Source organism: Streptopelia decaocto, assembly GCF_964273445.1.
Source record: "Streptopelia decaocto genome assembly, chromosome: 4".
NCBI classification, from domain to species: domain Eukaryota; kingdom Metazoa; phylum Chordata; class Aves; order Columbiformes; family Columbidae; genus Streptopelia; species Streptopelia decaocto.
In genome coordinates, this window is record NC_138658.1 from 27811723 (window position 1) to 27838672 (window position 26950).

General features: G+C 42.2%; 1 protein-coding gene across 1 annotated transcript in view; it reads left to right on the forward strand.

Moving 5' to 3' along the window:
* The window catches only part of LOC309438572 (transmembrane protease serine 11E-like), a 50800-nt gene that overhangs the window by 1220 nt on the left and 22630 nt on the right, over positions 1 to 26950 (forward strand). The window contains exon 2 of the mRNA XM_082050159.1: positions 23894 to 24025. The gene's annotated coding sequence lies outside the window, so the exon portion shown is untranslated. The remainder of the gene's footprint in view (positions 1 to 23893; positions 24026 to 26950) is intronic.

Consider the following 26950-nt stretch of genomic DNA (forward strand, 5'->3'; position numbering starts at 1 on the left):
ACAACTGATGCAGCAGTTGCTCATCCCAGGAGTCTTTATTTGTTCTCTGGAGTTTTATCTTGTTAAATATGCAGACTTGACAGTGGTAGTTTTACTGATACTTAACCTCTTGATTCTGTAGTCAGAGACTGTATCTAATCTTGTGTTTCTGTGTTCCTATTGCATCACCTGGGTAAGCTGCTCATGGAGTGAGGTTCCAGTGACTGGCAATCCCACAACAGGCTTATTTAGTGTGTTTTATTCATAAGCAATACTTACATTTTTCAGCTTTACTAGAAATTACCCTGTGGTATTGCTTTACAGGCTGTTTTGTTACTGACCAAAAAAAAAAGTGTTGATCTGCCTGTAATCCACTAGATGGTGTAGTTGACATGACTGGAAAGTCAGAAGCAGCTGCAATTGATAACAGTTCATGTAACATCTTGAATTTGCAGATGCCCCAGGACAGCTTTGGAGAATGTTTTACATCCATCTGTTGCCCTTTTGGTGGGTTTCAGGCCTTTCATGTTGCACAAAGTTCAAATATTGGTAGTATGAGCTTTTAGAACCTTTACCATAATCTATTTTAGGAAGAAAAAAAAAAAGTCTTCCAGTAAGGATAGCTGCTGAAACTTTTCATGAGACTTTAATGGTGCCAGGTAGATAAAGCCATTTCCAGAGGTCTCTTTCAACCTTAACTATTCCTCATTTCTCTTATTGATTGGCTCTTGGTCAAGAATGATGGGGTAAAAAAGGCTCCTTACTGCAGCAAAGCACCTGATAGCAATGCCTTCCCACATAGATAACAATACAGCAAGTCCCAGTGCACAGGAGGGGGGAAAACAGGACACTAAGCTTGGAAGTGGCTTTCCTTTTAGTTCTTGCTGTGCCAGATATTTGGTAGTGTTGTAGTTTAACCCAAGCTAGCAATACAATCATGGTAGCTGCTCACTCAACCCCTCCTCCACGCCCCCTCCACCCCCTCCTAGCAGGGGAGAGAATCAAAAGGGAAGGGAGAAACTTGGATTGAGATAAACACAGTTTAATAAAATAACAAAATACTAAGACACTACTAGTAAATATATATGTATATAATATAAATAAAAGATACTTGACACAACTCCTCATGAACTCTATCCACACTAAGCAGCCAGTCCCAGGAAGCAGCACCTTGGACCTGAAAAAAGAGGAAAAAGGCTGAGAGGCCTCTGCAAAATGGCAAAAAGCCAAATTAAATATCCTGCACTGAACTCCCTTGGCTGTATGCCAGAGTGAGAGAGAGTGAGCAGAAGAGCCATCTAGAATGTCCTGACTCTCCTTAAATCTGAAGTATGATCCTAATGGGATGGAATACTCTTATTGATCATTCTGGATGTCAGTCAAGTTCTGCTGCATCTGTGCCCCCCTTCCTCAATGCCTCTCACCTGTGGGCAGAGTGCTCAGCATGTCCTTGGCTCTCAGACCAGAGCAATTAAAAACATAAACTCTGTGCTAGGGTGTTATCTCTTGTTCTCAAACTAAGTCCAAATAATGAGTGTGCTAGCTATGGCGGGAAAAAAGGTTTCTAGCTGCATGAAGAAAATAAACCCATTTTCAGTCAAGCCAGCACAGCTAGGTATCTTTTTATTTTGTGGAACACATAATTGCTTTGCCTAAACCTGTTTTAACAGGAATGTAGAAGAATTCCCTTGGTGTCTGCAGGATGCCTTTCATAACCCTGTTATGACAGCAGCTTGAAACTTCTCTCTTTAAAATGGTGTTTATAACATCTTGTTGTTAGCCTGTTTGTCCATGTGTTTTTGTGCAAGTGACTGCTGATGGGCATTCTCTGATGACTGTGTATTAGAGGTGAACCACAGTTGAGGAGTGACCAGGGTGACTGACAATAATCATGCCCTAGGTTAGAGAAGAGTCTTGGGCCTGCTTTTATGTCCAGACCTTCTGCTGTCTGTCAAGGGACTGAGTAAGGATGGTTGCTGACTGCTGAAGAGGCATATTTTAGAATAAAGATTTCTTTGCGGACCTGTTGTAGCCTGTACAACTTGAAACTGTAGAGAACCAAGATGAGGTGGGGATTTCACTTTTTGTAAAGTAGGTTAGCTTATCTAAAATTAAAATGTAAAATACACTGATTCACAATTTGTTTTCTGGATCGGAGGACAGGACTTAGTTACTGCTCCTGCTCTTCTCAGAAGGCAGACTAGTACGAGACAAGTCAGTGGGGAACTGTTTCTTGTAGCTGCGTCCTGGTATGTAAGTCTTTACTGATACACCAGTATGTTTGGCTGGTGTTACCATGTGTATGATTCCCATAAAGTCTGATACCTTTCAGAATATGTGCATACTAACCCTCGCCTATAACCCTGTAACAGTAAGGTGTATGTTAAAGCGAGAATTTCCTCTACCTTGCTCCAATCTACTTAGGCCTACAAGCCTTTCTAAAGCTACTGTGCAATGGATGAAACTATTTTGGCCATGTCAGCTGATGGAAGATGTTTGCAATTTAAAAAATTTGTGTAGTGACTTTTAAAGAAAGCTGTGGAAGAGTGCTGGGAAACACTTGTCGGCATAGATAGCTGCAAAGTATTATTTGTGTTTGGTTTAATTTCTGATTCGCACCGTAAGTAAGCTGCAGGAGGTGCTAGTGCAGAAGGATAGTTTCTGTGTGGCTCCTGTTCCTGCAGTGCATTGGCAGTAGCAGCTTCCTGTTGACAAAGTAATTACTGTATTCTGGACTGAGTCTGTGTCAAGGCCAAGTACTTCAGGTTGCTGAATTTATGTCTCACAGAGTTACTTCTGTGTAAACTTGAGACTCCCTATCAGTATTACTTCAAAATGTATTTTTAGTTAGTAAGGCAATAAAAGAAGATAGAGGATGGAATAAAAAAAAAAAAAAAAAAAAAAAAAAAAAAAAAAACCAACCTAAAATTCTTGGAAGCCATCAAGTTTTTCCCTGTTTCCCCATGGATACGGGTTTTGCTGCTTTTTCTTGCTGTTTTTCCTGTTGGTAGTGTTGGCTGTGTTCTTTCTCTCACTTTTTCTTCCTCCCCGTTCTCCCCTTGGGTAATGTGATTCTCCTGCTGCTAGTGTTAAGGGTGATACCTGTTGTTTGCACTGTGTTTCAAGGAGAGTGAGATTTTTCTGAATAAATAAATGAAACCTGAGAAATGCTTTGGAAGTGCTTATTGTGAGACAGACTGACCCTGGAGAGTTGAATAGCCACTTCAGTGACAAGGAAGGACAAAGCTGAGTTTGTTGGTCATCCCATTGATCCTGGTTTTGTGGAGATGCAGGAAGAACCTGCGTTTCTTAATAATCACTGCAGTTTTTCCTTGTTTGAGCACTTCCATTTTAAAAAGTTGCAGGATGCAGCTGCCACACACCTCAAATCCTCTAAAGTAGGGTTAGATGATATAGCTGAGGCTGTCAGCATGTTTCTGCTGTGGAATGTGATGACCCCTGTTCTGTTGCTCTTATCCCTTGCTTTCAGTTGTGCTGCCACCAATTCTTGTAGTCATCACTGTCCTGATTAAAATTGCTAATCTGAAGGAAAACAGATTCATTTCTCTTTCATGAACAACTTTCTGGAATGCAAGTAGAAATGACTTTTCAAGAGGCAGGACAAACACAGAAAAGGCAACTGTCCCCTTTTGGCAGTAGTGAGTAGTGTTTAGATGCACTCACTCTAGCTGTGACTTGGTACAGCTTTGTGGGTTTTCTGGGTCAGTCTCCTATTGAATCAGGAGGTGGCAGCATCTTGCATTTGTTGCTTATTTTGATCCCGGACCAATGTGAATTATTTGATTTTTCTTTGCCGCAGGAAAGTGGCCAAGGATAGTTATGGCTGGAGGAGAGGAAACACAGCATCTGACCTATACTGCCAGCATGAGAGCACTGCTTGGCCTAGACAGACCTTGTCTGGAGATGGCAGTATTTGTTCTGGGCTATATTTTAAGTGGCAAATGTTTGCTCCTGTGCTGTGTCTGTTTTCTTGGGAAACAAGTGGGGCTGTAATGTTGCAGTTAAGGTCATCCCTAAGGTGTATTTCTCAGAACTGTTTTTGACATTTGCATATGCTTGGTCTGAATCCAGCTGGTCATTTGCAGAACTGTTAGAGCTCTTGCCTGAGTCTTATGGAAGCCACAAGGTCCTAAGCAGATACTTCAAGTTAAGCATGGCCTTATGCTCCTTGCTGAATCATGTTACAGTTAGCTCTTGTTATTGCCAATGAACCCTATACTAGGAGCTCAGCCTATATGCTATGCTGCACTAAAGGGGTGAGGAAGGTGTTTGGTGTTCTCTACTTGCTCCCTTCTGTCTGCTACGATTTAGAGTTGCTGAAAAGTACAGCTCTCTTCTTAGTTGTCATCTCACCGGAAGCATATGAACAACTAATGTAGGGTACAAACTGTCTAGCCCAACTAGGCAGGGGTTTAAAGAACAGGCTTGACAAGACTAGGTGTCTATATGATACTATTATAGACCCTGTCATTAGCTAGATAGCCCTACCTTAACTTATCCTGAAATAGATGAATAGCACCCTGATGTGAACCAAGGAATTTTTTTGGTCACAAAAATAGTGTCTATTGCTCTGTGTGCAGTAAGTGTTCACACCCACTGGTAGCAGAGTAGTTTAAAGCTATCTGTGATGGACAGATAGCTTCCAGAAACGTAATGGGAAGAACATGTCAGGTTTCCCTGTCTCATGCCAGTGTATTTTTCTGTTATGTATTGTCTGAGGAAAAAAATGCAGGTTTTTTTTCTGGTAGTACAGATTGTCAAACAAGAATTGCAAGAGAGGCAGCACTGTGTGCTGCTGAGGTACTGGATTGTAAAGGTCACCTTTTCCAGCTCTCACTGTTGCAGCTGAGTACAGCAAGAGCATCTACATGCTGGCAGTTCTGAACATCTGCTTAGTTTCTGACTGGAAAGAACTGTTCAGGTTTGGAAGTCTGATTAAAGACTGAATATAATCATTGGGATAATGTTGCTGGGAAGTTACCTTTAGAGAAAGAAAGAGGCTTGCGTTTGAGTTTGCAGGGCGTTTTCTGCTAACAAGTAGTTCTTTGGGAGGCCTAACTGAAGCAGAACCCAGTTACCCATCTGTCTTTAGCAGAGTTTCTTGTATCTAACAAGGTGTGAGCATAAATAACTTGTTCTTAATAGGGGCAGTAGCCTCTTTTCCCACCCTTCTTCCCTGTCTGTCCTTCAAAGTTCTTCAAATTTCAGAGCCCGCTGGGCTTGTTGGCAGACACTTGTCTGTATTAATGGTCTTTCTTCTAAGAAACCAGGTTCTAAGTAGCAGCTGCTCAAAGGTTCAGACTGCTAGAAGCAATATGAGTGGAATTGAAGAGCAGGAAGCAGCTAAGAAAAATGTAATCCATCTCATGATTGTAGAAATGTTTGTTTAGCATGCTTGTCTGTGTTTTGAGATAGAGGTTATGTATGTATCCATTTCGTGACCCCAAAAACATTAACCCCAGCAGAATGGAACTCAATTATATGCTGTTCATAAAAAAGGCAGCATGCGAATAGACACTAGCAGTTTGTGTGAGGAGTTAGTTTTATTCTGCACATATAAGCATGTGAATAGTGGTCAAGATGAGACACATATGCATGTTCTACTGTGGCAGGAAATTTCTTTTCTCCCAGTATTGTTCCTTCTGTGCATCTGCAGTCTTTATGGTCAGAGTCTTGGTTGTGAATAAATGTCTTGGTTGAAATTTCAAAAGTCATGCTGATTTAAAATCTGGCTTACTGTAGTTGATTGGGGGTGACTGTGTGCATCACAATTGGCAGGTAAGCTGGTAAGAGCCACTTAAGTGTTTGGTGGCTTTTGTTTCTGTGATGGATATAGTTTTTCCCTATGACTTGTTCCCATGGAGCCAGGTTGCCCTGTTCTTAACCTCTCATTCCAGCACCAAAGGAGCTTTTAAGGCTCTGACTCTGTGTGTTGTCATTTCAATGCAAGTTTTGGCTTGTCTCTTGGTTTTGTTCTCTCCTTGTCTTCCAGGTGAATCACTGCTGTTATCTAGTATCACACCCTATTTTTTAAACCACAATGCTCTTCTGTTTCTAGGGGTGCTGTGCTTCATAGCACTGGCATTTAAACTTGCTCTTTCTGTGTCCTGTTCCAATTGGTTCATATTATGTTTAGTTTTTTCTGTGTTGGCTTACTTATCAAATGGTTACCAGTGTTGCCCTCATTGGATCCTTAAAATCGTGAATCAGATGGCAAAGCTATGAGGTTTCATAGAAAACAGCAGAGGTACAATAGAAGCTAGGGCTGAAAGAGTATTGGTGGGTTTTCAGATTCTTCCTCCACCACATGCATGATCAGCTAAAGTTTAAGTGCTCCTGATTGTTTATTTAGAGAAGCTTTAAGTATCTGTAACTGAAGCTTGGAAGAACAGGTTGGACAATTAAGTGCTCAGATACCATTAGGGTGGGTATTCTATTGCCTTTGCATTTTAGCATGAGTAGGATTCATACTTTAGTGCTTTGCCTCACCATGAATGTTAAAGGAATGAAACTACATTACCAGGAAGTATCTTGTCTACAGTAGACAAGTGGGAAGAGGTGTAATGTTGGAAGGAAAACATTAGACTGAATCAGTGATCAGAATCAGTATTGACAGGATAGCATGTGTTTGAAGCCTTGATCTCACACAGAAGGTTTCAGTATAGCACTGAAAAAGTTTACCTCAATTAAGGTCATCCTTCTCAGTAAACTGTCCATGAATTGGATTCAAGAAATGTCTCTTACTTGGGATGGCACTTTGGCCTGTGTGTATGTCCCGCTAGAATCATTCAAGTTAATAATATTTTAAATTATGTTCTGAAGGGCTTCTGCACATTTAGAACCCTTAAGCTTCTCCTGACTATGCATGTCAAGGTGTGTCCCTCCCCACCACCCTTCCATCGTAAAACAGAATACAATGTGCATAAATCCCTCTCCTTGTACAGTGTGTTTGTGGTTGAGTGCTCTAGCTGGTTAAAATATGTGAGCGAACTCTTAATGACTGAGTCCTGCTGCTGGAAGCTGTGGTGCTAGTTGTGTGGCAAGTGTTCTTTTGGGGCTTGATAAGCCTCGCTGATAAGCAGTGACTTTCAGGGAGACAGAACCACCCAACCTTGCCAGAGGTTGCAGGAGGGGCCTTATGCAATTCCTGTGCCTTTGCAGCCTTTGTCCCAAAGAGGAGTTATGGTGGGAGCAGACAATGAAATAGAAGAAATTTGAGATGGAGGCTATCAATGATGGCTCACTCTGGAAAAGCTTAAGCATTTGTCTTGGTGTCTCAGTTATTCTCTGGGAGCATGCACCTATCAAGCTTCTTCATACAGCTCTCTGACGAATTTGAAATATTGCTTTTTCTTTCTCTCTCAGCCTTGGTTCTCTATCAGTTAGCTGTTGGACTGATCTACTTCTGCAGCTCATTGCAGTTTTACTGTGAACGGTCATTGGTTCTGTCTCCTTTCTGCCCTTCCTCTGCCACCTGGCTTTCTCTGCAAGGCACTGACAAGTTCAGCTGCAAAGCAAGTCAGCTGAGTACAACTCACCTTCTCTGACCCAGGTATAGAAATTCTTGCATGCTGAGGTGTTTTTTTTCAGGCTCAGCTTGCTGGGCAATTATTCACATGAGTCATAATACATAGGTCTAGTTTATTCTGCAGGGTTTCTTTTGAGTTTGTCAGCACCATTGGGTCACAAGCTCCACTTGTCTGCTTGTTTCTGATGTAGAATTTAATGTTTCATTTTTAGGACACTTTGGCAGGTCTTGGACTCCTCAGGCATGGACTGCAAGACCCAAATGAGCATGTTTGTGGTTTTAGATACTTTTGAGTTTTTGCTCCTTTTTTTCACAACTGTGCCTTGCACTTTGCTGAAAACAGTTAATACGAGCCTGAGGATCTTCTATTCTGCATCTCCTGAAGTGGAAGCAGATGCAAAAATATGTAGTGTCATTGCACTATCTGCTTTATCCTTGTACTGGTCGTTTAGAAGCCCTTAGCTAACTGTCTTTGATTTAATAGAAAAACTACAAGCTCTTTTTGTTTTCTACTCTTGAAATCCCTAGCTATTACAACAGATTTTCAATTCAGTTGTAGTTTTTCATTCTGGTGTCCTAAGATGTTCAAAACTTGCTTTAATCTGAACTGCATGATGCCCAGTTCCTTGGTTTGTCAGGGGTAACTTTGTCTTGGGTGACTCTGAGGGGAGCTGACCCTGGTCAGCAATGGAGCACCCACCAGCTGATGGCTCAGGGCCACTCAGTGGTATGAGGGAGAAAATCAGAAGAGCAAAAGTGAGGGAAAAACTTGTGGGTTAAGATCAAAATGGTTTAAATGAAGGATGGGATGTGGGAGGAAGCATGATGGGTGATGCAAAGACAACAACTTGCCCCTTCCACAAGCAGTGGGATGCCCAGCCAGTCTCTGAACAATGACTGTTTTGGAAAATAGTAACCTGTGGGTTTTTTGCCAAACATGATGTTATGTGGTGTGGAATTTCTGTTTGATCTATGTGGGTCAGCTGTCCCAACTGTGATCCCTCCTGATCTTTTGCTCACCCCTATCCTCCTTGCTGGTGAGGAGAGGAAGAGCAGTGTGAGAATCAAAGACAACCTTGATGCTGTGCAAGCACTATTCAGCAATAGCTGAAATATTGACGTGTTATCAACACAGTTTTGGTCACATATGGTACCATATGGGCGGCCGTGATGAAAATTAACTAATTGCAGAGACTACTACCACAAGAGAGTATACTTGTTCTGGCTGGGATGGAATTAAGGTTTTTTAATAGCCTCCTGTTTTATTTTATAGCCTATTATCTGCTACTATTTAAGCTCTCTTTAAACTTGTATTGTGTAACATGTTAGTTCTTCTTAAGAGTATTAAAGTAGAAATATTTATTATGTGTATCTGATAGGTTAATTATCTTAATTATGGCTTCCTCAGGTATTACAGTTGCTTCAAATGTGGATATATTAGATGAAAACTTAATTCAAAGAAGAGCAAAAATAAATTTGCTTTGGGAGCAAAAAAGTTTTTATGCAAGGTCATTCTGATAATGCTGGATCACTTAAATCTTAAGGCTTCTGTAGTTTCATTAAAAAGTCTTAAACTGAATTTTTTGAAGCCGTTCGTAATGGCAAACTTCCTATTCTGCTTGTAATGTCTCTAATTTTGAGATACGACTGCAGAACCTTTTGCTCAGCTTGAGTAACTATCTCCTAGTCTCAAGCCTGACAAGGAGCCTGTGACACTGAGGAAATGGGAACCTTCAGACTGGTTCCTGAGCCATGTTTTCACCACATCTTAGAAGATGGACCTGGCAACTGTCCCTCCTTGGAATAGGCTTTTCTAGGTTTTGAACATGCTGTGGTTCTCAGCTGCTTTTTTTTTTTTTTTTTTTTCTTCCCCCTGTGGGAGCACGTGGGCCCTATTTGGTGGCTCAGCCATCTTGCAGTGCTTATGGGATTGTTTGTGAGAGGTACCAGTTTCAGTTCCTGTGTTATCAAGCAGATCATGTAACATTCAGATAGTTTAATTTGAGCAGTGAATTCAGAACTCTTAAATGGATGGGATTACATTGTGTTCACAAAGATGAGCAGTGTGGACCACCTGAAGTTTGGTTTTCCCAAAAGAAAGACGGGAACAGTAGAAGGTCGTGAAGCCTACTGCTTAAGACATAATCTCTGCTTGACTGATAAGTGGCAGAAGGGATGCCAAAGCGCTGGGCGTGCCCCACTGAAGGGAAGATGCTACAGACTTGGGGAGCAGCTGGCCAGACCTCTTGTGATGGACAGAGCAACTTCCTTGAGGAAGGGATTGTACAGGATTTGCTGCAATCCAGAAACCCACTAGATTGACTGGAATCAAACCTAGGAATGGAGAGAAGTCTCTTAAGAGAGACCTCTCTAGAATCTGATTTATTTTTGTGTTTTGCATAGGCACTTTGATTTTTCTGCTTAAGAATTTAGATTCTAGTAAAGCCTGGTACAGATCCAAACCCAGATCTGCTACTTCACTTGTAGTCCAAAAGAAAAATGGAAATACTAGAAGTGGATATAGTTTGATCCGGTCACTTCTAGAATAATGCTGTGGGAGATCCTGTAAGGATATACTTGCTGCTTATTCTTTCTCTTTTCCTCTACTGCTTTGTAATGCAGTCATCTAGGTGCAAGTGGGGAGACCAGAACAGTTGTACGTTATAGGTTTAACTAATGTGGTAACTTGTCTCTTGGTGGCCAGTGGCTGTTGTGCAAGGAGTTATATAATTCCTTGGGATGTCCTTGTTTTTACAACCTGCTTGCTGGTCACTTTGGAACATGCTAAGTGAGGGCTTATGCAGTGTAGTCTCAGCTGGAGACATATTCCCTCTAGTTACGAGTGATGTCAGCCCAGAACTGGCATGATTTTAAAGCTGGATGGTCAACTGCTTTATATTTTTTCATGAATATTACAAAGCCGTTTGTCACATTTATATCCCACAGTAAGGCAGTAATTGTATAATGTTTAAAAACCCACTGTAAACTCATTACTTTGCATTTTGCTAAATGCCTGTAGCATTTGCGTGGTCAAACTTTGGAAGTGCTGCAGCTTAACCTGGTCTGTAGATGGTTAAGTTGTGTCTCTTGGTTGTTGGAGGAGATGACAAGTGCTTAGTGTTTCAAATAAAAGCACTTTACACTTCCATGTTGTAGACCCCTATTTCAGTTCCTTGTTTACCAGTTTTGGATGTGATTGATTTTTCTGCCTGCTCTTAATATGAGTGGTATATTTCAAGTAAGCTCAGTGTCAACAGTTCAGCTATTTAAAGCCAGGGAGAATGATCCTATCACCCTGTGGCTCTGTAATCATGTTGTGGAAAGATTAAAGGACATCAAAGAGCAGGCAAGCTGTCTTCCCTTTTCCACACAGCTAATGTTACAGTGAGCATTCTCACTATCTTTGCTCATTTTGAGGCGTGAGACTTAAAAATGAGAATGATCAGATTAATCCTTTAGTCCTTACTGGCTCTTAGGAATGGTTCTAGGAATGAGATTGTTGGGCTGTGTACATGGTCGAAAGTGTTTCCACACTGACCTTGTTCTGAGACTCTAACTTCCAGCTGGGAAACCCAGCCCTACCTTTGACAAGGCAAGTCGGTGGCTGCATATACTGCAGTAAGTCAAGGCAGCCTCTGCAACAGACTGGGAGAAGGCCAGATGCTGCAGAGGCTTGTCTAGATCAGGACAGTTTCTGACCTTGTTGTGTTTTAACCTGAGCTAGCAATACAGCCATGACAGCTGCTCACTTACCCCCTTCCCCCTCCCGCCGCCACAGGGGAGAGAATCAAAAGGGAAGGGAGAAACTTGGATTGACATAAACACAGTTTAATATCATAACAAAATACTAATACACTACTAGTAAATATATATATAAAATAGAAATAAAAGATACTCAAGGCAATTCCTCATGAACTCTGTCCACAACTGAGCAGCCAGCCCCAGCAAGCAGCACCTGGTCTCCAACGGTGAAAAAAGAGGAAAAAGGCAGAAAGGCTCAGAGGCCTCTGCAGAAGGGCAAAAGCTGGACTAAACGTCCTGCACTGAAAATTCACCCAGCTCTGACAAAGAGTGAAGAAAAGAAAAACAACGCATGCAAGAGAAAGCACCTGAGAAGCCAGAGAGTGAAAGTGATCAACTCCTTAAATATGCAACATGACGCTAATGGGATGGAATACTCTTATTGATCAGTCTGGATGTCAGTCAAGCTCTGCCCCATCCATGCCCCCCTTCCTTGATGCATCTCACCTGTGGGCAGAGCACTCAGCATGTCCTTGGCTCTCAGACCAGAGCAATTAGAAGCATTAACTCTGTGCTGGGCTGTTATCTCTTGTTCTCAAATTAAGTCCAAATAATGAGCATGCTAGCTATGAAAAAGAAAAGTTTGTAGCTGCATGAAGAAAATTGACCCATTTTCAGTCAAACCAGCACAGACCTAGTGGGATGAGTATGGATTTCCCCCAACTCTTCTGAAGTATGATATTAATATTTCTGTGAGTGTGTCATGCCATCTTAATGAGAAAAATCTGAGAGAAGGCACTTGGCTTTTTCCTCTTGAGAAAGGGGGAGGATTATTCTGACAACGGGTGCTTAGAAATGTTGGCATGGATATTTGAAAATACAGACTGATTAAAACTAACATACTGTATAGTCTCCTGCTACTTTGAAGGCATGTTTGGTTGCTTGCCGCCTTGGTATGTGGACTGCTGAGGTTTTCTAGGCCTCTAGGTTTTTATCCCATTCTGTCTTGAGGTTTAGGTAAGAACCCAGTAGAAATTTTGATGCCTGTCGCACTCCTGTTCTTGTGTTCATTGCCATGAGCTGATGGTCTCCATTTGATTTGCCAGCTACCTTATATGTGAGAAGTAACATCTTGAGAATCAGATCAGGTCTTAGTCTAGCTGCCCTCATAAGTCTCAGTCTTTGGGAGAAGGGGTTTCTGTTCTCACCTCCCTTCTGCTTCCCTTTGAGAGAGTTCTTTGAATGTTTGGGTGAATATTATCAGACCTCAGTCAAGTGGTAATGGAATAATGAATAAAATAAAATTCCATTCTTTTGACACTAACTTTGGGTAGAACATAGGAGATAATGTATCTCTAAAAAGAGGTTCCAGAATATGAACTTCCCAGGGCTGGTGTGAACAACTTTCCTAACTCTTTGTTTTGAATGCATCTTCTGTTGATATTCCTTTAGTAGTCTGATAGGCTGAGCCTATAGACTTCCTGCTCTAACATGCTGGAAAAGGATTTATTAGTGAGATTGTCTTGATCACATTGTTCTTTGAATTTTTACCTGAACCTTTTTTATGTTTTGTTGGTGTTTTGTGAACCAGCGGTGTTTTTGTCATCTGCATTTGGACATATCTTCAGCTTCTTGAAGGGCATCTTCTTAATAGACTCCCTTCCACTTTTCTGTGTTGCCTCTTTCTTCCCTTGTTTCTAAAGCCTGTCTTGTCACAGGAGAATAATTTTGTTCGAGGCTTCCAGCATGGTGACCTTAAACAACCTTCATATTTCTTACACGAATTTAGCCCATTTAGCTGTTGAAGCCTGATAGGTGAGACTAAGAATAGATGCAACATGCGCACGCTGCTGTCACTCACAGGACTGGATGTGTGACAGACATCCTGCAGGTAGCATTAAATTGGTTAAACTGCATTCTGGAAGATGTCTGACCAGCTAAGCTCAGTAGAGATTGTCAGAGCTGCTCAAGAGGCTGAGTGAATAAATATTGCAGTTAACCTGCAATAGTGCTGTGTATCTACTTCTCTTCTTGTTTGAGTTGAGCTACTGTGGTGTGTTTTAGGCTGGTTTGGTTTGGGTGCCAGTAGCTACTCAGAGAAAGTTCTGCATGCACATTGGGTACATGCTCTGTCTGTGCAGTCACGGTGTCATGTCTGGAAATGTATTTCTAGGGGTTGAGGGGTTTGCCTCCAGCACTGTCATTTTGTGGATTCTTTCCTGTTTCCTCCTTTGTCAGGAAGAATCAGAGGTTGATTCAGCCTTCCAGCCAGTTTTGCAGCATCGTTGCTGTGGAAAACTACTGCAAAAGATGTCTGTGGACAACTTTGGCTGGTTCATAAGGGTGTGGAAGGAGTTACTGGTGGCAGCCCATGTGCAAGGTGTCTCTTGGAGGAAACAGGAAGAGTGTGAGAATTTGAACAAGGACTGCTTTATCTCTGTGTTGGGAAAGAAAAAGTTAAGATCATCTTTTAGGTGCAGATGAGCCTGACAGCATGTTCGAACTGTTTTTTCAGTCATATGAAAGCTTCTCTATGTAACACATAATGATGCTTAAACAAGGAGAAAGAACAATTCTTCCTACTATAAGCTCTGTCAGGGCAACAGTGTGAGCTGTGTCAGTAACAAATGTTTCTTAATCCTTTGTGTGGGTCATGGGTTTAAATACCCAGCTAGAGTGGCTGGGGACAGGTAAGCCCAAGGTGGAAGCCATAAAAAGCAAAGCTCAGCTGCGTTCCCATGGCTTCACCATTTCTGGTGTCTGTTGTGCAGAAGAGGTAGTTCATTAAACGTGTGTGGTGAAAGCAGGGCTGCAGAATAAAGAAGGGGATAGAGGTATTGCACTCACTGAGTTTCCTTGTCCTGCCTCCCCTCCTGCAAGAGTTAGGAAGTACTTGGTTAATGTTAATGCCAAGTACATGTTAATGTATAATTGCAAGCAGCAAACCAATTCTGGTTTTCCTTTCCCTATAGAAGTTGACTGAAGTTTTAGGTGGTCAGAATCTAGGTCCTAGAGAAGCCTCTTTCAACTAAAGCATGTTTTAGTCTTCCATTTCATTTTCAGCAGGCTTTTTCATGACTGCTGTCTAGGTTCAGGCAGTAAGAGTTAGTCCTCTCCATCATGGAGGTGCAACTGAATGTAGTTGGTAATCAAGCTGTCATTTTAAAATCTGCAGTGCACAGAGGAAAAAAGCATGGTTGTCACCAGAAGTGGAGGTACGGAAGGTCAAGGGAGACTGGTCTTCAAGACAGAAAGGTGGTTGGAGACATTTGTCTGGAATATAGAACAATGTAATGTGTCCCATTCTGATTGCAGGTTACAGCTACAACAAAGCATGCTGCTTCACTTAACCGTTAGGAATGTCTGATGAAGATCTAGTAGCTTAGATTACATAAATGAGTCTTCACTCCTCACACAATTAAGTTATCCATGTTACTGACAAACTTTACACTTGGAGTAGAGCAAGATGAGCTTACATTTTGTTTAACTGATTATATTTAGATTTCTGTCAGGCCTTGGTAGGGTGTGTGGGAGAATTCTGCCTGTTAGGTTTTTATCTTAAATCTTTTGGCTAGTGACAGACTGCTTCTTCCTGTTACAACAGCAGCTCCACCTCTTTCCAACATCAATTAGGAGAGATTGCATGAAATTTAAGTAAACTGGTCCTGGGGCTATTTGTGAGGATGACCACAAAGATACAGAACATGGAAGAGAGAGGGAGGGAAGAAAAGCTACATTTTAACAGGTTTCTTGTTTTTGGATTTTTGTATTTGTATTTTCCTTCAGGTCAAGGGAAGGGTTTAACAGTGAAATACTGGTGACCTGGCAAAGATGCCGCACCCCAGTGTTGCAGGAAGAATCCTTGGGGACGCCGGAAAAAGAGGTGACCTTTGGATTGCCTTTGTTCAGTGCGGTGCAGCTCAGCTGAGTCATGTTGACTGTATGCTGGTTTCTATCCCATCATGGCACAAAGCGAAATTATATTAGCTTAATGTGTTGTAAATTAACTGGAAGTAAGTTCAGGTTACCCTGCAACTGGCAGTTGCAGATAATTGGTAGCCAGCTAACATGTGGTGACTTGACTGTTAGCAGTCATCTCTCTCTAGCCTTTAATCCTTACAGGACCACCTCATACCACTTGTTCTTTGCGATTCTGTTAACTTTTATGGGATTTAAGATGGGTAGTTTTGAAAGAGAAGCTGGTGTGTTCAACCATAGGACTCTCAAAGCTGCTAGAAACACAGGTAGCTGTTTCTTTCAAAAATCCTTGGAGCTGTTTGTGTAGATGAATAGACATATGTACTACCAGGTGAAAGCTTTCAGTTTTGGTGCAAATTTAGGACAGAATGATGACTTCACAGAGTATCCCACAGGTTGCTTTTGATGTATGTACCCTGCATTATTTAAGGAATAAACAGAACTTTCCTGTGTGGTTGTGTCTAGGAACTAATTTCCCTCCAGCAGTGTTGAAGTTTTAGGGAGGATATTTAGTGTGTTATACCACCAGTGTAATGGAGATTCCTGTCCCTGTACTAGGAAGGGCATTGTCTCCTTGGGTTTGATTCAGTTATCATATTGGCATCCAGCAGCATCTGAGACACCTTGGGGTGTCTGAAATGTCCTCTTGTGTCTGTTTGAAGTGTGGCTAAATAGTAAGAGTTTCTGCCTCTGTCTCTGGCCAGAGATGCTGGAAACCTGTTTTCCTTTTCAAATGTATTAGTGCTTATTCTGGTCTTGCTGGTGGCAGAGACAACTTGAGCTAAGCATCTTTGAAGAGTGGTATTTTTTTTTTTTTGTTGAAGACTTGTCTTTCTCCAAAACCCATGTCTTGCTGACCCTTGTGGGCATGTCAGGCACAGTGAAACACCTTGAATACATATTCTTCCTGTCCAGTGTGAGATTTAGGGTTGCCAAGCACTTCCAAAGTGTTTGGCCTGGGGAAGTTCTTGGGTATTTGAACTAAAACACTGTTTACAATGGATGAGTACTGGTCTGTGTGAAGTCAACTGCTAAACCCTTGTAGAGTCACCATCATTGCAGAGAGTTTTTGTGGACCGTGTCAGTGTGAGTCTTAATGACTTCCTGAATAAAAAAATAATGCAAACTTGTAGACTTTTGCATGATGCTTGTGCTGGCACCTGTGGGATGAGCTTTGGACCAAGCACAGAGGGCATTTGCATGCCTTCAGGTTGTAACAATATTGGTTATCTTTACTGAGCATCATTCAGTGAGGAGGAAAAAAGTTTCCTGTTCATGTTAGCATGAAATGCTAGAAAATGTCTTGCAATGCTTGTTTTTACAAAGCATCTCTTCTAGAATGGGTGCAAGAACAGTTTTTAATTAATATTATGCACTGACTCTGGCTAATCCTTTATGTGCACCTCAAGACTCTAGCTTTTGAGAGAGGGCTTCCCAAGTGTCTCTGATCAGTTGCCTGTGAGGCCATGTGATGACCTGAGCTCACCTTGCAGTGAAATTGGTTGTTTTGTGTGCCATCCTACAAGGAAGCCAGCCTTTTGGAGAGGCAGCCTACAGATAAAGGCTGAAAAGTCAGCATTTGTGTGTGTTTCTTCTCCTGAAAAGCACCACAGTTTGTCTGCAAAGCACAGAACGATTCTGTCTGTTGCCCAGCAATGGCAGTTGTTCCATGGGCTGGCTTGTAGTTTATGACACTGCAGCTGTTTGTAATTCCAGCTATGTCTCATAGTGGAATAACAGCCAAAGCAGTTTTTGATTGTCTAGCTCTTGTCCTCCATGTCCTTTTAAGGTGGACTTTAAGCTCGGTCTTCCATTTTTTTTGTTGTTAAACTTGTAGTTTTTACCCTTTTCTTGTAAGAATAGATTTCCATTGCTTTCATCCTCTTGAGAACCCTCTTTGTGTCTGCTCTAGGTGTGGTTCATCTGTGGCAGCAGAATTTTACACAATGCTCCAGAGGGAGCCTGGATTACTGTGCATGGCATACTACTTTTGTCTCTGTAGCTCCAATACTGACTGATTTACATTTTCCTTTTTGATGGCTGAATGACAGTTTTGGTTCCAAGCCATTTCATGAATGCCTACAGCCTGGTTAAGTATTTTGCCCTTTTCAGTGGGTGATCTTTCAAAATTTAAGACTTCTTGTTAAGCCTCCAAGCGTTTGATCTTGCACTCCCAACTTTTGCATTCTGTTGTATTTGTTACTTGATTTACTTCTGAATTAAATCCTGATTTGTTTCCAAATACCTGGAACCCACTTCTGTCTGCGTACTGTCACATTGGTCTATGATAGCTTTCAGAGCTTTTTATTTTCTGTCCTTGCTTGTAATAACCCTTTTGTTGAGGCCATACAGTTGGGTGTATCATCCTTTTAAGATCTTAGGGTTGCTGGCTTACAAGCAGACTGAAGGCTGTGTCTCTAGAGGGGAGAGTGGGCTTGGTGTCTCTTGCACTGTGCATACTGACTTTGCTCACTGCCGATGGAGGACATGAGTTAATGACTGCAGCAGCAGCAGGCCCTTATCTGCCCACTCGGTCCAGCTCTGCTCCCCTATCAACCTGGAGCAGAGAAGAGAATGACGATTTGTGCCCATTTGGCTCAGAGCTGTTGTCCCTTCCTTCCTTGCAAATGTCAGAGTACCATTTAATCAACGTCTCCAGCTGTACCTAAATGCTCTTGCAAGTGATCTTGCTGATTTTGTCCCCATGCAAGTGCAACACAGGACCTGGCTTATCACTGCCAAAGCTTCTCCCCTTGTAATTGCTTTACACTGGAGTGTGCTGGCCTGGCTCCCTGAGCACATGCTACCTGGCAGTGTCTGTGGAGCAGAGATGATGTGGGAGAGACAGGGGCTTCTTCCACTTAACTCCGAGAGCCTCATCTCTCCACAAGTAAGGGAGGTACCCAGACTGTTTGTAGAATGCAGACACAGCCTGAGCAACTTGGCTGTCACCAGCACTGTTTGGTTCCATCTCCCCACCCAAATGCGTTATGAGCCTGCCTCCCTGCACCAGCCTTCTCTTTTTTTTAGCAACCCAGGCCAGGCTCTGTCCCACCCAGTCTCAGCAAGCAGGGAGGGTGGAACATCCCAAGGACTTTATCTGTCAGCAGGGAGATCACCCGTATGCTCAGCACAAGGATGTTGTTATTGCAGCCCTGTTATAGCTAAGCATTCCATATGTATGTGTCCTTCTGATTTACTGTAAATATGTGAAAGTACTGGCACCAGAGTGGGGGCAGTCCTCTTCTATTTAAGAGGAGGAAGGAAAAAACAATCCTTAAAATCCTGTGTTCCGATTAGTAAATATCTTGAAGTACTGTGAGTCAGTGTTTGCAGCGGAAGGTTGCTGGTTTTAGAAAGGTAGAAGGATGCAGGCAGTTGGGTGCAGCCCAGGGACAACACTGGTTTTGCTGGTGATGGCCTAGTGCAGCTCTGCACAGTGTGGGTGGGAGCAATGAAAGGTAACAGGACATGGATGGTGTCCCTCACAGCTACCTGTATGGTGCCTTTGCTCTGCCTTCCCCAAGAACTGTATCTTTGTAGTGTGACTGTGACAAGCCCCTCAGTGTGGCAAAGGGGCTTCTGGATCCATGAGACTGCAGGGTCCCCTAGGCTGGTACTGCAGAGCTGTTCCTTTGTGCTGTCCAGCAGTTCAAACAGTGATACGCCTTCATTTGTTGCTGTAGCCTCTCATTTTCCCCATTTATGGAGGTTAAAAGCAGGCACGGGAGTGATGCAAATTTCTTAATGTTCTTTTTCTCTACTTATCTGAATTTAGATCCTTGTCATACATGGCAGCCTCAACCTTCAAGGGCAAATGTTTCAAGATCTGATTTGCAGTATTTTTTTATTCTCATCCTACTGTTCCTCACCACCACCTTCCCTTTCCTGATGTAGAAACCAGAGCAGTGTTCAAGATCGCATCCACTTACATTTCCTTGAGTCTCTTTCTTCATAAAGGCTAATGATAACCTGGAAATACTTTGTGTCAGGGACATGTTATTATTTTCATCCTTCACAATAAGAATGAGGTAATTAAAGTTATCTTCAGCTTAATACTAGCTTTGTAGAACAATTGTGTTAAACAGAAAATGTGAATACAAAATTGCTTTACTCTTTAGAGTTGTCTTTCATCCCCTCAAGATGAACATAAACCCAGAAACAAATTACAAGGAGAGGTATTTTTCTTAATCTCTCTGTTCCATCTCTACTTTTTTGTTACTTTTGCCTTTAACAAGACTTGTAGCTTAGTATTTCAACACACACATTGCGTGTACCTGAATGGCCATCCCTGAAGCAATGGGAAGAAATTTTCATCTAGTGGTTATTAGCACAGCTCAGTATCAGGTAGCTAAATGAAGATGACTTGCATCAGCTGTAGACCTTTGCCTGCATATCAGTTTTTATTTTTGCATTGACTTCTACATGGGCACTTCATTACAACAGTGGATGATTCTACTTGCTTCTCTGGATTTAAAGAACTGTCCAAGGAGAGGTTAAATACTCTTGTGATAGCATTTGCTGTAGTCATGTTTATGTCTCAATGTCATTTAAGGAAGAAAATGAGAGCTGTCATGGCAAACATGATGGGGAGGAGTCACAAGGGCTGTTGAAGCAATTCCAGTGACACATTGGTATAGCAAGATCACAGATCTTGTTGAGGCTTAGTGATCAAGACAATTCTTCAGCACTCTGCAAGTCAGGGCAGTTCTAGATAATGTACATTTCTCAATTAGGGAAGAGATTGACAAAGCAGCAGGAGGCTCCCACCAGAAAATTACTTCACAGTAGTTTAATAAGGAGGAGGTTTTTTAGGATTATCATAAATGAGAGACTGAGTAAATGCATCTTGACTCAGAGCGCTGGGTGAAACTACACAATCCTAGGGGCACAGGAAGCAACAGAAGAGGGGGGGGGGGTGGGGACGGTGGGATGACAACAAGTGAAGAGTCACAGGCATAAAAAATTTCTTCTCTATCCACTAACTTTGAGTCTCCCCCACCTGCTTGCAACATGCATGAGTTTAATTAAAATTAGTGGTACAGCAATCAAAAATTTCCTTTCTTAAGGAAATCTGTCGGTTTGGTTTGGTTGTGCAGTAAGCTCTACTGTAAGCCATTTCCAGTTTGGACACAAGCTGTTTAACCAGGTTGCTGCTGAACAGAATTGTGGATATTCTGTAACTTGTGCTGATACAGGTCTAGCAGAGCAACCTCGTTAGTGTTTTATTACTGACAGATCAAAGTGCTGTGCTAACAGGAGGTGGTTAGAAAGTGCCTTTCCAAAGGCTGAAACGGCATTTACCTCTGTTTGCTTATGGCTTTCTTGCATTCTCCTTTATGCCAGGAATGAGACCAAAGTTGGGGTTATTGCGTGACACTAAAGGCAGCAGAAGATTTGTGGACCAGCTGGGACGGTGAGGTCTGTGGGGGGTGGAACTGCTCACTGTGTGCATCATGTAGGAGACTGTGGTTCTTAAGATGAAGCTGTGAACCTGCTCTGGGAGTCAGCTACCTGCCTACCATTTCATGGATTTTTTTTTTTTTTTTTTTTTCCAATTCTCTTTGATAACAGAAACAGGGTTAAGTTATACACTTGCTTTGCTGCCATGGCATGTGTTTGTTCAGATACCATAAAAAAAAAAAATCTAGCTTTCTGTCAAGTTTCTTCCAGCTTCAGTTCTTCCAGTTATTATGTCTGAGTATTACTTTAATTCCCTTGTTCAGGGAGAGCTGGCATCAGCAAGATGATCTGAACACAGAGGTAGACCAAGTGTCAGGCTAGAGCAGGCTCTGGAGTTGGACTGAAGACTTCAAGTTTCAAGTGTATTTTGACTTGAATTAAACTGACTATTAGTAAAATAAACCTGGCAGCAAATCCTCTGGTAACTAATCAAACACAGCCCTAGGAGAGTCTCAGCTGCAACAGTGCTACATAGGAAAAAAAGGCAAAAAGTGAATGAAGGTCCTTGTGTATTTCAAATTTCTCTTATTTACTGAAGTTTTGTAATGAAGCATACTCATTTGATAAAATCAGAAAGGAAAGTGAAGATTTAATAGCTGTTGTTTGGGGGGACCTGATAAGGATATTGATGGCTTCTGAAAAAGTGACTTGATTTTGTTTTTCAGGAGCTGTATTTTAACTACGAGATCAGGATTTGTAACTAGAACTTAATAGGAGCAGAGGCAGGTCTGTACCAGGACACCTGTTGTGCTGGTTTGTGCTGATGTGGCCTGAATGCTACTCCTGGGGCAGAAAGGGACCTGAGCACTGGCCAGCGTGCGAAGCTGCAGGCACGCTGTGTTCCTGCCTGCTGGTTTGTGTTTAGTGAAATTTGTTTAACTAGAGTTGATCCCTGCACATTCCATGTATGTAAATTTTTGCTGCTCCTAAACACCTGGTTTTAAGAATCATGGTTTGGAAGCTAGGGTTTTGAATCCCTTGTTAGGGAACTTTGAGATTATGTGAATATGCAGATTTTCTCTTTGGAAACCCACTTCACAGAATCACAGAATCAACTGGGTTGGAAAGACCTCAGAGATCATCAAGTCCCAACGCTTGGTCCAACTTCAGTCCATTTACTAGACCATGGCACTAAGTGCCATGTCCAGTCTCAGTTTAAAAACCTCCAGGGACGGTGAGTCCACCACCTCCCTGGGCAGGCCATTCCAATGCCTGATCACTCTCTCCGTAAAGAATTTCTTTCTAATATCCAGCCTAAATTTCCTCTGCCAGAGAGTTTAAGCTCATGCCCCCTTGTCCTATTGCTAACTGCCTGGGAGAAGAGACCAATCCCCACCTGGCTATAACTTCCCTTCAGGTAGTTATAGAGAGTGATGAGGTCACCTCTAAGCCTCCTCTTTTCCAGACTAAACAACCCCAGCTCCCTCACCCTCTCCCCACAGGTCTTGTGCTCAAGTCCCTTCACCAGTCTTGTTGCTCTTCTCTGGACCTGCTCCAGTACTTCAATATCTTTCCTGAACTGAGGGGCCCAGAACTGAACACAATACTCCAGGTGTGGCCTCACTAATGCAGAGTACAGGGGAAGGATCACTTCCCTTGTCCTGCTGACCACGCTATTTTTGATACAGGACAGGATACCATTGGACTTTCTGTTGGCTCATGTTGAGCTTCCTGTCAGTTAGTACCCCCAGGTCCCTTTCTGCCTGACTGCTCTCCAGCCACTCTGCGCCCAGCCTGTAGCGCTGCAGGGGGTTGTTGTGACCAAAGTGCAGCACCCGGCACTTGGCCTTGTTGAACTTCATCCTATTGGAATCAGCCCATTTTTCCAGTCTATCCAGATCCCTTGGCAGAGCCCTCCTGCCTTCAAGCAGGTTGACACTCCCTCCCAACTTGGTGTCATCAGCAAATTTGCTGATGATGGTCTCAATCCCCTCATCTAAATTGTCAATAAAGATGTTAAACAGGACTGGACCCAACACTGACCCCTGGGGAACACCACTAGTGACTGGCCGCCAGCTAGATGCAGCCCCATTCACCAGCTCTCTCTGGGCCCAGCCCTCCAGCCAGTTCTTAACCCAGCATAGAGTGCACTTGGCCAAGCCGTGGGCTACCAGCTTTTGCAGGAGTATATTATGGGAGACAGTGTCAAAGGCTTTGCTGAAGTCTAGATAGACCACGACTACAGCTTCCCCCTCATCCACCAGGTGGGTCACCTGATCATAAAAGGAGATCAGGTTGGTCAGACAGGACCTGCCCCTCCTAAACCCATGCTGGCTGGGTCTGATCCCTTGTCCATCCTGAAGGTGCTGTGTGATTGCATTCAGGATGATCTGCTCCATAACCCTGCCAGGCACTGAGGTCAGGCTGACAGGCCTTGTACAGAGATGAGCCAAAATGATCTTTGTGTGTCAGTTTGTGCAGTCTAATAATTGGTGTTTGTAAAGACACGTGAATGTGACTGAAATGCAGTGGCAGATACGCTTGAGTTGTGCATTTTATGGGAAATAACACTTGAACCTAGGGACAAGTCATGTTGTAAGGCATGTTGGGTGTATACCGTGCTTTTTCCTCATGCGAAAGTTTGAATATACCTTTCCTGGACAGTTTTAAAGAAATATTTAAAAAGTGTCCTTGCTGAATATATAAAATATTGCTAATATATTGCTAATATATTGCAAGATACTTGTGTGTAATCATGAGGAAAAGTGTAAGCCATGGACTTTGGACTTGTGTTTGTCATGGGTGACAACAGAGCTGCACTGCTAATTTTTTTTGTGACTTCAGTTATACAGACCTGGGCTTTTCCATTCCAACTTGCACTGCCTTGAGGCAGCTTTTGTTTCTTTTGCAAATGAAGATCAAACTGAAAGAGTTGCTATGCCCTGCCTTGGGGATTGGACTTTCCTAAACTTGTGGCTACAAAGGTAGCACTGAGTTTCCTTCAGCCTTTTTTTTCAGGAAGGCTCCAGGGTCGCTCCCTGCCTCAAGAGCTGTATTTGGGGTGACAGCATTGGGATGGTATTGACTTTTTCTTGAAGAAAGTGCTATTGTCTCAACAAAGGAGCTAAGCAATTTGTCTGGCAAGAGCCTTCGTAAATACAAATGTCCTCTCAGGAGTTTTCTATCCTAATATAAGTTTAGGATTGTTATGAATAAAGTGTCTTTTTTTTTTTTCCTTGGCAGGTACCTTGGTAACTGGCCACCTTTGGAGGACAAAAGATGAAGAACACACTTGGCTCACTGATCACTGATGAACTGATGTCATCCCAGTGTCCACATGTGAAAGAAAAAAGTCATGTTCTGCCTTGAATTCAGGTAAGTGCCTGTTGTATGTTGTACCTGGCTTGACAAGCTTTGAGGCTATCTAGGAAAATCACAGTGTGTGTCTGAAGTTAATTTCCAAAAACACAGTGGCAAGTTTCAGTCATGTGCAAGATATGAGGTGTTATCGCTTCTGTGACATCCCTTTAGGCTCTATCAGATCAGAAGAACACCATCGTGTTTACCTGGGAGTGCCACAGCCCCTTTCTGGAGTCTGATAAGTTATCAGATACAGACACCGTACTGATATGGCCATCTGCTGCAAAGCACAAGCTTCCTCTGGAACCTGAGCTGAATGTGCTGTTGGATGCTGAGAAGCATGATGTCTACTTTCTTAGTGGTTGAACTAGATTGTTGTAGGACCCTTCCAAATGAACTATTCTATTCTGTTCTGTTTTGGTAAGCAGGCTGCCATGGTTCTTAAACTAAGAGCAAAGACACTGATGCATCATTTCTGTGGCTACTGATCTAGCTAGGCAGGTCAGATGACATTTTATTCAGGAGATAGATGGGAAAACAGGGATCCCAAGCTGGCAGTTCTATCACAGGATTAATAATGCTTTATTATTATTAAGAAGGAATGCCTGGCAGCGAAATGAACTTGAGACTTGGGGACAAGTCAGTGGAGGACACCTAAGGAAGATGCGAACTCAGCAGTCAGGGTATGGTGCTGATAGTGGTTTCTAAACATCCAGAGGTTTGACATGGAAAATTCTTGGATCACAGAGGTGAAATAATCATATTCAAGAGCTCCGTGGTGGATTTTTCTTACAGAAAAGTGATCATCCCTTTTAAATGTGTAAATATTTGACATTTTACATAGCTTGCAGCAAGGAGTCCTGTACCTTGCTTTTATATTATGCTTGTTTTAAACCTGGCACTCTTGTTTCAAGTCTTCTAGCTACTGTATTAGAAGAACAGTGAGTAGTGTTTTCCTGTTCACTTTCTCCATTCCACTCTCTAGACCTTTGTCCCTGCATACCACTCTCAGGTTGCAGAATCCTGGTCTCTTCAGGCATCCCATGTTTTGAAGCTTCGTTCCTTTAGTCAGTTGTGCTGCCTCTTTCAGGATCTTTCATGATTGCTCTGTGTCAGCTTTGAGATAGGCAAATGGATACAGTTGTGATGTGGATTAATGTTGTGATATAAGTTGGTTCCTTTTTTGTGTCTGTGTTGTCTTTACAAGTACTTTGTAGCATGTCTCTCATTTTTTGACTACTCACGAGTTGTTCTTGTTGGAGGTGCTTTCTCAGTCTTTTCCCTGAAAAAAATAACCAACTCAACACCTGACACTTAGTAGGTGAGGTTAGTACTGTTTATGTGTGAAACTACATTCTTTTCCAGAGTTTACATATTTTTTTGTTACATAGTATCTCAGTCTTATATGTTTCTGCACTGTGATGTAGTAGGTTTTTGTCTTTACTGCCATGAGTAGACAGTTATGATTGATTGATTGTCATCTCTTTATTTCTTCTTTCCAGACAACTTAAGAATATATAAGAGATTCTGGTGAGGTGTTAACCTGGCTTCACAAAAAGCATTATCATTTATTTGTCTCTGTTTCCTATCAGCTGGCTTTCCATCTCAAGCCTTCATATCCCATGGCAGCTCAGATGTTTTAAGAAGCTTTTGTGAGAGATCTTATTTGACTTTTTTGTTTGGAAATCCAAGCAGACATTATCAATCAGTCCTGCCTCATGCACCAGCTGTTGGCCTGCTCAGGAATTGAGATAGGTTTGCAAGGCAGGAATTTTGTTTTGTAAAAGATGTGATTCTACCCCATACAGCATAGTTATAGAAATACCTGCTACTTTTATTACTTAATTGCTTGTGCTGATGTGGCCATTTTGTGTATCTTACTACACTATCAAAGGTTCCCCATGCTTCCTTTAGAACACTTTTTTTGGCAATATTTCCCTCAATCTTCTGGGTTTTCCCCCAGTCTCTTACACTGATACTTCACTCCTGAGAAATATGAGCCAAATGCTTCTGGCATACTTCTTCATCATATTTTTTCTTTTTTGTCGTTTACATGCCTGAGTTTATAACTATTGTTTTTCAGCTCTTTTCAAGTATGCTTTCTTGCTTCCAATATTTTGAGTTTTTATCTACTATGTTTACCTTTGGGCTTCCTGAAAGCATTTTTCTTTAACAGGCAGGATGCATTTGCTCAGCGACATGATGTCTTAAAATAGTCTCTCTCTCTCCAGAAAACATGCAGTTTTTCAAGGTTCCCCTTTTAGGTTCTTGAATTTCTGTTTTTTGTGGCTCCTATATTTGAAATTGGGCATGGCAGTAGCTGATCTTCTGACTTTGGTGTCTCTCTATAGAAACGCTAAATCAAATGCTGATATAATTTAGGTACATGGCAGAAGTGTGATGAACCATCTGGTCAGGACTGAATCAAGAGTTGCTTCTCATTTTGTGGGTTTTCTGGCTGTCTGTTCCTGAAACAGTTATTCACAGCATCTAGAAATCTAGTATTGCCTCAGTGGTTAATGTAAAGGCTTCCCATTTTACTTCAGAGTAATGAAGATAATTTGAAACAGTGGTTCCCTGGGATTTTTGTGTTCTGTTGCCTTCCTGCTGTCATGTTTCCTTTACACCTGCTTTGTCCATGTCCTTGTTTAAGGTCAGCCTTCTGGATCTGTGCCATCCTTAAAGAACTGTGTGGAAAGCATTGCTTTGGCTTTCTGTCTCTGGATCTTCTTCATATCAGATTGGGTTTTTTTTACTACTTGACTTCCATCAACTTCCATCCTTGTCTTTACCTGATATTGCAGTGCCTACTGGGGTATTCAGAACAGCACATCCTTTGTGTACCAGTCTGCTTTTTCCTGCTCATCACCTCAAAGTCTGTGTGATCTTTCTGATGTGAAGTGTAGATCCCACTTCCCTCAGTTCAGGTGGAAATCTGGT